The sequence below is a fragment of the Cibotium barometz genome, chromosome 53 (genome assembly GCF_041138505.1).
Source record: "Cibotium barometz isolate CiBa-2024 chromosome 53, ASM4113850v1, whole genome shotgun sequence".
NCBI classification, from domain to species: Eukaryota; Viridiplantae; Streptophyta; class Polypodiopsida; order Cyatheales; family Cibotiaceae; genus Cibotium; species Cibotium barometz.
The window spans coordinates 21,576,820-21,588,338 of record NC_141098.1 but is presented as its reverse complement, the minus strand read 5'-3'; positions in this window follow the sequence as shown (position 1 = coordinate 21,588,338).

The window sequence follows — 11,519 nt, the reverse complement described above, 5'->3', positions numbered from 1 at the left end:
AGGCTGTGCAACGGCAAAGATTTGGTGTGCAGAAACATCTACAGTGTCTTCAACATCATCGACCACCATCATACTTTTGTCAGTAACACTCTATTCTCTACTTTGTGTTATTTTTCATACACTTTGTAGATGATTCAGTTAGTTGACAGTCATCTAGGGTTACATTTAGTGAATACTGAGTACTTGCAATGTGTTGAAAGATTTTGCATTTGGTGACAGTCATGTCTAACAGTAGTGATGTATTCAACATGTTGTCTACTAAGGACAAGCTTGATGGGACTAACTACACCTTGTGGTCCTATATGATGAGGCATGTACTACACCTTGTGGTCCTCATTTGGTGACAGTCATGTCTAACAGTAGTGATGTATTCAACATGTTGTCTACTAAGGACAAGCTTGATGGGACTAACTACACCTTGTGGTCCTATATGATGAGACTTCAAAACAGGCATGGAATGCACTTGCTGCATTATACCAGGTGTGCAATGAAGCACGTGTTGCATATCTACGCAAACAGTTGGAGTCTAAGCACATAAATAAGGGAGACTCAATGGACTTCTTCTTAACCAAGATCAAAGTTTTTAAGGAGCAGCTCGCTAATGTGGATAAAATATATCCTGATAGTACATTGGTGCCTACAGTTCTCAATGCATTGCCGGATTCTTATTAGAGTTTTGCCTCTATCCTTAGACTCATGAATGGAAATCCAAATGCCCTTACATTTGATGAGCTAGTTTCAGTGCAATCTAGGCAAAACAGATCTGTTATGTGAGTTGGTGACCAAGCTTTTGTTGCCAGTCTCGGAAAGGCAATGGTAAATCTTCTTCGCATGGTGGCTATAAGCCAAAATCAGAATCCTCAGGTAAGGATGCAGAGAAAGAAGGTGATAAGCCTAATAAGAAAGGCAAGTGTCACTATTGCAGGAAACCAAGGCACTACATAAATGAGTGCAAGAAAAGGCTAGAGAAGGAGAAAAAGGAAGAATCGGGCATGGTTGTGGGGCTGATGCATCTGCACCAAGTACAAAGAAGAAGGAATCTCCAAGTTTTGCTCAAGATGATTGGGCATGGACTGTACATTGCAATTATGACCCTTTTGTTCATGATGTATGCATGTCAATGACAGAATCGGATGCTTGGTACTTTGACAGTGGTGCTAGTAAGCACATTACCTCACAAAAAAAATTATTCTCATCTCTGGAATCTGTCTCAAATGCAGGAACCATCACATGTGCGAATGGTTCCTCATATCCTATCAAAGGAGTTGGTAGAGTTGTGCTCACTGTTTGCAAATGGGGACACATTTACTCTTTCTAAAGTCTTATATGTGCCAGGCATTAAGAAGAACTTGCTATCAGTTTCAGCCTTTGCCTTGTCAGGCTTGATGGTGAAATTTGTGGATGACAGATGTACAGTTCATGATAGAAATGATGGTTATTCTATCATTGTCTCAGGTACCTTGTTTTATGGCCTATACAAGATGGATGTATTTGAGAAGTTACAGCATGATGCTTGCTCAATCTCTACGACTCGTGCTATGAGTGATGCAGAATTATGGCATGCACGATTTGGCCATCTGAATTATGGCAATTTGTTACGCCTTCACAAAGAGGCATGATATGGTCTCTGAGTTGCCAACTCTTGAGACCCCTGCTAGACATGTATGTGAGGCATGTATTCTTAGTAAAATGCATTGGGCATCATTTCCAAAGAATGGATCTGTGAGAGCTATTAAGAAATTACAGCTCATACATAGTGATGTATGTGATCCTATGAGGATAGCATCTATTGGGGGATATCTCTACTTCGTCACTTTTATTAATGATTACTCTAGATATAGTTGGGTGTATCCATTAAAGCAGAAGTTAGAGGTTTTTATGTACTTTAGGCACTTTGTATCCAGCTGAAAATGTATGTTAACGTAAAGTTGGCACCCTTCGTTCAGATCGAGGGGGGGAGTATATGTCCGAGGAATTTCATGCATATATGGCTGAAAAAGCCATAAGGCATCAATGTACAATTCCATACACACCTCAACAAAATGGTGTGGCTGAGAGGAAGAATAGGCCTCTCATGTTGGAGAGGAAGAATAGGCCTCTCATGTTGGAGATGGCACGATGTATGGTGAAAGCCCAAGCTTTACCTCATGATTTTTGGCTAGAGGCAACTATGTGCACAAACTATGTGTTGAACAAATGCCCTACCAAGGCCTTGCAGTCTAAAACTCCTTATGAAGCTTGGCATGGTAGGAAGCCTTCAATGGCTCATTTGTGTGTTTCTGGTTGCCTTGCTTATGCTCTTGTGCTTGAGAAACAACGCAGTAAGCTTGGCATGGTAGGAAGCCTTCTGTGACTCATTTGTGTGTTTCTAGTTGCCTTTCTTATGCTCTTGTGCATATTTGTGGGATACAGTTTAGAAAGCGAGGGATATAGACTCTACCATCTAACCTCAAAGCGGATTTTGGTAAGTACAGATGTTTTTGTCGAAAAGTCAGTTCAACCCATGCTTTGATTCGCTCCTACCTTTGTTTAATGGAGGGCAACCACATGTAGAGAAATTGAATGCTCAACCAAGTGCTGAAATTCAATCTTTGTAGGTGCAAAATCAGCCTGCAAATTAGCCTTTTGATGAGGCAATTATTGAGGATGTAGTGGATGAGGAGAGAGCAGCCATAGAAGAATCTACACGTATGCCAAAATGGCTTGTGTAGACATTGAGGGATAGCAAGTTGGCAGCTCCTTTACCTAGCAGAACTCGTGCGCAAGTTCTCATCATGTAGATTATTCTCATATGGATCATGTTCTCATTTCTACTTCATGTAATGATGAGGAGGAACTTGTTTCCTTTCAGGAAGCACAGGACGATGATCATTGGATGAATGTTATGCAGGATGAGTATAACTCTATACTCAAGAATGACACCTGGTATTTGGCAGATCTACCTCATGGCAAGAAGGCCATTGGTACTAAGTGGGTTTACAAGTTAAAATGCAAAGCAGATGGTACCACTGATCGCTACAAGGCCAGACTGCCCAGCAAAAGGGCATTGATTATGATGAGACCTTTGCACCCACATCTCGTATGACTACCATTAGGTGTCTCATTGCTTTGGCAGCACATCATGGGTGGAATGTACATCAGTTGGACATTAAGACTGCATTCTTGAATGGTGATTTACATGAGGAGGTTTATGTATCACAGCCTCCTGGTTTTGCTATGAAAGGAGAAGAGTCTAAAGTATGCAGGTTGAAAAAGACTCTTTATGCCTTAAGCAAGCTCCTAGAGCATGGTATGAGAAGATTCATGCATACTTGGTTGCAAATGATTTTTGCAATAGTCCAACAAAGAGTACCCTCTATGTGAAGAGGATTAAGGACACATTTTTGGTCATCGTTCTATACGTTGATGACATGCTACTCACGAGACCCGATATAGATCAGATTTTAGTCTTTAAGGCTCATTTGCAATCATCGTTTGAGATGTCAAATTTGGGGCCCTTGCATTACTATTTGGGGATTCAGTTTATGCAGCGCAATGATGGCATTGTTATGATGTGCAGTCTAAATATATATAGAAGCTATTGTGAAGAGGTTTAATCTTGAAGACTGTAAACCTGTGGCTACCCCTATAGAGACAGATACTCGACTTAGTCTTCAAGATACAGGAGACTCTTTTGATGCTATTTTCTATCAAACAAGCTGTTGGATCCCTTCTTTATGTGTGCAACACAAGGCCAAATATACAGTATATGGTCTCATAGTTGAGCAGATTTATGCATAGCCCAAGTACGAAGCATTGGCGGGCTGTTGAGCAGGTTTTTTGCTATTTACAAGGCACTCATTATTTTGGATTATTTTATCCAAAAGAGGGTGAGTCATAGCTACATGCTTTCAGTGATTCAGATTGGGCTGGATGTTATGACACACGAGTGTCCCCACTAGTGGGTTTTGCTTTTGCCTGTTGGTGATTCATGTATATCATAGCTCAGCAAGAAGCAGCCTACAATGGCCACTTCCAGTTGTGAAGTTGAGTGCAGGGCAGTTTTTACAGCTACAGTTGAGTGTGTGTGGCTCAGACGTCTTATGGCTGATTTGGGTGTTGGAGTCGTCTAGCACTACGATTTTCACTGACAGCTAGAGCACATTAACAGTTGAGAGGAACCCAGTGTTTCATGCTCGCACTAAGCACATTGAGGTGCATTACCACTATGTAAGGGAAAGACTCTCTATAGCAGAGATCAGCTTGGTCTATGTGCCTACACATGACAACATGGCATATTTATTCTCACACGAAGGCTCTTCCTCATGAAAAGTTTGAAGCTTTTCGTAAAGATTTGGGCTTATTGCCTTTTCAGGATTGATCGGCCATACCTTGTACATGTTCACATCATCACTCTAGGGGGGATTTGTAGCATTATATGGTAGTGATGTGTGTGAACACACTTGGGACCGTCATGGCACTTTTTTCCTCACTACGAGGAGGTTATTGTTCCCATGCATATGTACACCCTCATATCTACTCATTTTGGGATGTGTACTTATCTTTTGTACTTAGCACACATTTGTTCATTCTAAGGTAGTGAGTTTGTGTGCTCTACATTGTTGCAACCCCAACCGTAATTCCAACAATAATACAACTAGCTAAATTGCATCAAACCACCCATCCAGCCTTTAGTCCAACAAATAACCACCAGCACTTAATAGAGCACTCCCCTATTAAGAAGGCAAAACTCCTCTGGGAGAATCTTTGGGAAGAAATGCCCAACCAAATGCAGAAGTGAGTGGAGGAACAATGGAACACATGGAAACATGAGCCACAATGGTTCTTCGAGCCCTAGATTCACCAATTAGCTCCGTAAAACTTCATGAAAATTACATTAAACCGCCCTATTTTTGGGCTAAACTCCGATGAAAGGAGCGGGAGCAGGACGAGGACCTCAAGTTTTCTCCCTCTTTTTGGGCTAAACTCCGATGAAAGGAGCGGGAGGAGCAAGACGAGGACCTCAAGTTTGCTCCCTCAGGAAGTGGTCAAACCATGTCCAACACCACAATGTTTTAAACATTTGGTGTTAATCATGAGCTGGGTTCATCCCAATCTAACTATGTATAACCAATAGCTCAACAACGACAGTTAATGACAATTGAGACATGTCTCTTTTACTATACCATTAGGGACACAAAAACCAAGCGCACACAGTGCAAGCGAGTCCCACTTTTCACAGAAGCTTTTCATAAGAGCTCATTATAGAAGCTTTTTCACACCAAGGAATCAAGTTCTTATTCTTCTCTATTAGGACGAGGAACATGGAACACAAGAAGGGTAAAGAGCCAATAATTGGGACTATTTCAAACCAAAGGGATCTACAAGGGTATTTATATAATGTGTCCTTAGCCCACAAGGTGAGCCAAAGCTAGGCTGGTAGCATAGGACAAGTGCCATTGGAAACCACATAACCCAACCCCATTGGGAAAAGAAATCTCAAACCCTAAAATGGGGGATGTTGTGCAACCACTCCCTTACATTCCACCATCTGAATGTGAATATGCAAGAGATAAGCTTAGGATGGTGTTTAAAATGTGACGGGGAGTTGTCATAAACATAATACCTAGAGGCTCAAAGTTGGTAAAAATAAAGCCAATCCATATCTCAAAGATGATGACCAAATTTGATGGAACTAGAGACTCCATTCAAGTATCTAGACAAGTTCAATCAAATTTTTGAGGCCATGGGAAGGATTGATGATCCTACCAAGACATGTTGATTTGGACTTTTCCTTGAATGCAAATCAAGTCGGTGATTTAGGTCTGTAAACCCACATAAAAAGGCCAACTCTACTACTATATGAGGTCTTGAGGCATACATTCACTGTGGGATTCTTGCCCATTGGAGCCAACAAATGGAGCCTATTGTACAAATCTTTAACCTCAAGCAAGAGTAGGGTTCAACAATGTGATATTGTGAGTATCTCCATATGAGATGCAGCCCCACGAGAGACTATCGCTTATTGATCAATTTATGATCGGTATCAAGATCAAGAGGCTTCATGACCATCTCTATAGGTCTACACACTACAACTTTGATGAGTGTTACCATGATACAATAAACATAGTAGACAATCTCGAAGCCAAGGATGTAGAAGTCTTCCACCCAAATCATCATATCCAAAGCCTCAACAATGGTTGAGGGTGCCCCAACTAGAGTCCTAGTCAAGGATATGAGCACGGAAGAGTTGGTAGAAAATTAGCTAAACCGTTTAGGCTGACAGTGGAAGGGTCAACCTCAAGGAGGCCACAGCACCTCAAGCAGGACACCCACACCTATCCCCCATGAAGAGATATGATTTGGTGCATAATTTGCCCCCTGCCAAAACCACATCAGTGCAAAGTGACTAAGGCCTAGACAACAACAATATTGTGCTCATTGCCAACACTATCAAAACCATGATGCAACCCATTGTTGGTATGAGGAAAACCTAGCATCACAACCTATGCTCCCAATGCCAACGCAACCACTAGCCCTACTACCCATACTAAATGCTTCTCAACCAATGCATAATCTAGTGTCCATTTATCTAAACCCTATACCGAAAGGTTTGTAGAGATGAAAACCCTATACCGAGAGGTTTATACAGATCACCAAGCCTAGACAACAACAATATTGTGCTCATTGCCAACACTATCAAAACCATGATGCAACCCATTGTTGGTGTACGAGGAAAACCTAGAACCACAAGCTATGCTCCCAATGCCAAAGCAACCACCACTAGCCCTACTACCCATACTAAATGCTTCTCAACCAATGCATAATCTAGTGTCCATTTATCAAAACCCTATACTGAGATGTTTGTAGAGATCAAAACCCTATACCAAGAGGTTTGTACAGATCACCACCAATGCCATACCCACCTCCAAGATTACCACCTCCTCGATTGGTACCAGTACAATAATACTCTCGATGACATGCTAGCAGATTTTGAGAGTCTAGAACAGGAGAGCTATGAGCCATATGAGTAACATAATTGAGTCATATAAGCAATGTAATTGAGAGGTTAGATGACTTATCGCTTTATCAATCAATTTATGATCGATCTCAAGAGATCAAGAGGCTTCATGACCATCTCTATAGGTATGGACACTACAACTTCAATGAGTGTTATATACCTAGTATACAATCTCCAAGACAAGGATGTAGAAGCCATCCACTCAAACCATCAAAGGAGGCTAAGGGTATCCCATTAGCACCACAGCTAGAGTCCTAGTCAAGGACATGAGCACGGATGAGTTAGCAAAAAATCTGCTAAATCGTTTAGGCTAGTAGAAAATTTGCTAAACCTTTTAGGCTAGTAGTGGAAGAGCCAACCCTAGGCAGCATCTCAAGCAAGACACCCACACCTATTCCCACAAAGAGATATGGTTGTTATGCAATCTACCCCATCAGAAACCATATAAGCACAAAGTATCTAATGTTGAGGCCTAGATAATAACAGTATTGTGCTCATTGCCAACACCATCAAAACCATGATACAACCCATTGTTGGTACCAAGGAAACCTGGCACCACAACCTATGCTCTCGAGACGATAAAGCAACCACTAGCCCTATCGCCCATACCAAATGCTTCTCAACCAGTGCATAATCCAGTACCCATTTATGAACCCTATACACCGAGAGGTTTGTATAGATTACAACCAATGCCATACCCACCTCTAGGATTACCATCCCAATCGGTTCCTCCTCAATTAGCACCAGTACAATAGTACTCAATGACATTGACAACTTTGAGAGTCCAAAACAGGAGAGCTATGAGTCATATGAGCAATATAATTGAGTTGTATGAGCAATATAATTATCATATGAGCAATACAATTCATATGGATATCTAGAGAAACCCCTAGCTATTCACTATGCCTCCTTGTTTAAATCTATGGTGCAACAAAGGGCGAGTGACTTACATAACATGTCACACATGCCACCTCTGCAATGTTTCCATTATAAGGGCCCACACCATGTTGCTGATGTCCTTGTAGAGCTCTCGCATTGCACCCCATCTTCAAATCCAATGCTAAACCCCAATGTCATTCTATATGGAGGCACATGTGTTACAAGTGTGGATTTAAACATGCTTTCAAGGATTGTCCCAACAACAATAGAGTGATAATCACCCCAAGTGGCTAAAGCATCAGCCACTTCAATAAGCCTTAACTTGTTAAGTGTAGGTGGACTTATTTATACAGTCCCCTTAATGTTAGCTCTGCTACTACCAAGGAAACATCCAAGGCAGCTAAGAAGCAGAAAGCTTAGGCTTTAATCTCAAAGCTACTATTCAAAGAGCCTGCGGCACAAGCCCCAAAGGCTATAGCCCCTGAAAAAGCAAAAGTATAAGAACCAAAGGTCTAAAAGCAAAAAACCTCAAAGAGCACGCAAAAACACAATGCACGATCAGTTTTTTCAAGGGCAACAATGTCATGACCATTCAAAGTGGTTCTGATGATAGCTCCAAAGCTGCCTAGCTCATGGAGAGAACGCGCAATATTCCACTCATACCAGCTCTTCCCAAAAAAAAAACCATTAACTACACAAACCTTCAGCAAGTGGTCGAGTACAAACCAATGACCCACTATCCCATACCATATTCCAGAGTCAATCTTAGAAATAGTAAGGGAACCTCAAAGCATGCCAAAGGCCATAACCGAACCCATGATAATTCTTAAGAAGATGCAAAAAAGAGTCAATTTCCGAAGCCTCTACCTCTGGAACCAATCCAACCAGATTTTTTGCATTGCTAGATGGTGTAGGAGTGGGAGGTGAAAGATATCTTTCAAAATGAGTCATCATAGTCACCATAATATTTTATATGTGACCACTTCATTTTGATCCCATGAGAGGTGCCACCTCTTAGGGAAGGATCAACCCATGTCCCCTACACATGGGCAGGTCCAAGCCCACTTGCGAGACGAGTGAGTACAAGTCAAGTGAGCATAAATATCACACAAGGGACATAGTATGTCTCACAACCTTCTTATCCTTAAAATTTCGAGTCTTAATAAATTCTCTTTTATAATGAAATTCTTAACTTTAAAGAGACTTATCCGACTAGATGATTGAAAACTTAAGAGCCTACACTTCTAAACTTGAAGAGGAGGATAACATGCCACATTGAGAGCTCTTCTTCGATACCCAATATAAGAGGACAGCTAAAAGTTCCCATGAACAAGCTAGGACACTAAGCGATGAAATGAATGCCATGTTACATGTTGCTTATAAAAGAACGATTGTCTCCACAATTTTTGTGTTAGCATAACACCAAGGATTACTGGCAAACCTAGGGAAGCCCACCACTCGTAGGCACAAGACTCTTGGTGAGGCTTGTTGTTTATGAAAACACAACTAAACTTTGGACATCCTTCAAGATACAAAGATTAAGACCTTTGGACCAAGCTTAATTTCTAAGAAGAGTGTCACACACTATGATCCTCGAAACACCTTACATGAGAGGTGCAAGGCTTGTTCACAATTAGGAAACAAATCACATTTACATACGCAAAGGTAACCAATTCTTGAAAATAAACTTGAAAATAGGGAAAACTAGTCCCATGGGTCAAGACATTCTTGCAATGAGTCTGACACAACCGCTCGAACCATGTCAATTGATATCTGTAGAGCTTGTAATAAGACGCAGGATCGTGAAGATGAGAACCAAGAATATGAGCTCCCCTTGGAGCATGCCGACTTTGAGGATTGGATTCACGTTCTCGTAAACAACCATGGACACTCTTCCACATAAGCTTGGGACAAGGTTTGTACGATTAGACGGTGAAGAAATCGCGTTCATGTTCGTGCTCGACATACGATGAAGATGAGGACCAAGAATATGAGACCCTCGGATTGTATCGACTCTGAGGATTGAATTTACATTCTAACAAACATGGACACTCTTCCACAAAAGGTTGGGAAAAGGTTTTCATAATTGGACGGTGCCAAAAGCACATTCATGTTTATACTCGATATATTTGAAACTGAACCACAATGGTATTTCGTGCTCGACGTACTTAAAACTGAACTAGCGATATAACCCGCTTGCCTTGAGCTCGAGTTTCCCCATAAAAGACCACCTAGCTACACCACCCACCTTAGTTGACACCGGAGCTAGCCACAACGTGTTATCTTGAGAGACGTGGATCTCATTTGGCCACCCACCCCTCGCATCACCCTCGTAGAGCAAGAGAAAACAATTCCCAATATGTGACCATCGATTGTTGTGACGTTGAATTTATATTGGAGGTAAACCTGCATCTTGGGAGTTTTATGTGCCCTTGCACATACAATAAAAGAGAGCATCATCCTTTAGGAGGAAATGGATTGCAGCCACCACTGATTGTGTAGTAAATTTTGGCAAAAAAGAAGCGCAACACTCGAGCTTCCCCATGAAATGATTATCGTACCCTTGGCAAATGAGGGCACCTCGGACCTAATTATCTCAAGCCTTGTCCTCCACTTACAAGCCATCGCCTCAGGTAACCCCTAACACTCAACACTCATCTTGCCTCATTGTGTTAACCACCCCCTTAAACCCTTATGGAGATCCAAAACCTCATTGGCCAAGATGAACACCACCCCCTAAACCTCAACCTCAACAACCCTTCTGGGAGGTCAACAAGAAGAAGTGGGTACCCAAGGGAAAGAAAGTACGATGCCCAAGCAAAGACCTGGCAACCACCATTTAGCTAGAAGTCTACCTAGCTAAGATCTGTCAACAAGCGAAAGCCCCATTCAATAGAGTTTTACCTAACCCACGAGCCCCATTGGATCCCCATCATAATGTTAGAAGCTCGAGGATTCAACGATGGAAACCCTTATGTTTGGGTCCCAAAAACCTCATGGAACACCACACCCCAATCTCCAAAGCCAAAGAGAGTCAAACGGCGGCTTTAAATGCTAGTTCGAGCCCAACAATAGCTAGGATTTTGTTGGGTCCCAACCAAGCTGCTAGAAGCGCAAGGCTTCTATGAAGGGAACCCCTTCGAAGTCACTAAAACTTGCACCATAAGCCTCTGCAACCACACCATTACCAAACGTCGTACCAAAGATGGAGTGGAGACCAAAAGCCATGTCTCTCACGCCAACCCCAAAGCTTAAGCAAGAATGGAGAGCAATGGGTTCCACCTTGATTTTTGTGTCGACACTACCTTCAGAGAAGCCAAAGGAGTCTATGAACACCAGGCAGCAAGAGACAATACCTTACTCGATGAAGGTTAGAGCTTCTAGATATTTGTCTTTGCTTCTATTGGATTACGATATGGTGTCTATGACCTTGAATGGCCTTAGCAAAGAATACAACTAGTTTTAGACCTCCATTGAAATTCGAGAGAACTTTCTTAATTTTCAAGGACTAATTGCACTCTTCATCCCTAGGGAGATGAATATAGGGTGAGGTTCATCCTGTGGAAATTAAAATAAGCAAACCTTCTACTCAAATACAAGTAGTGGGGCAGAGACAAATCATGACCTAGAGGCCGTGGTA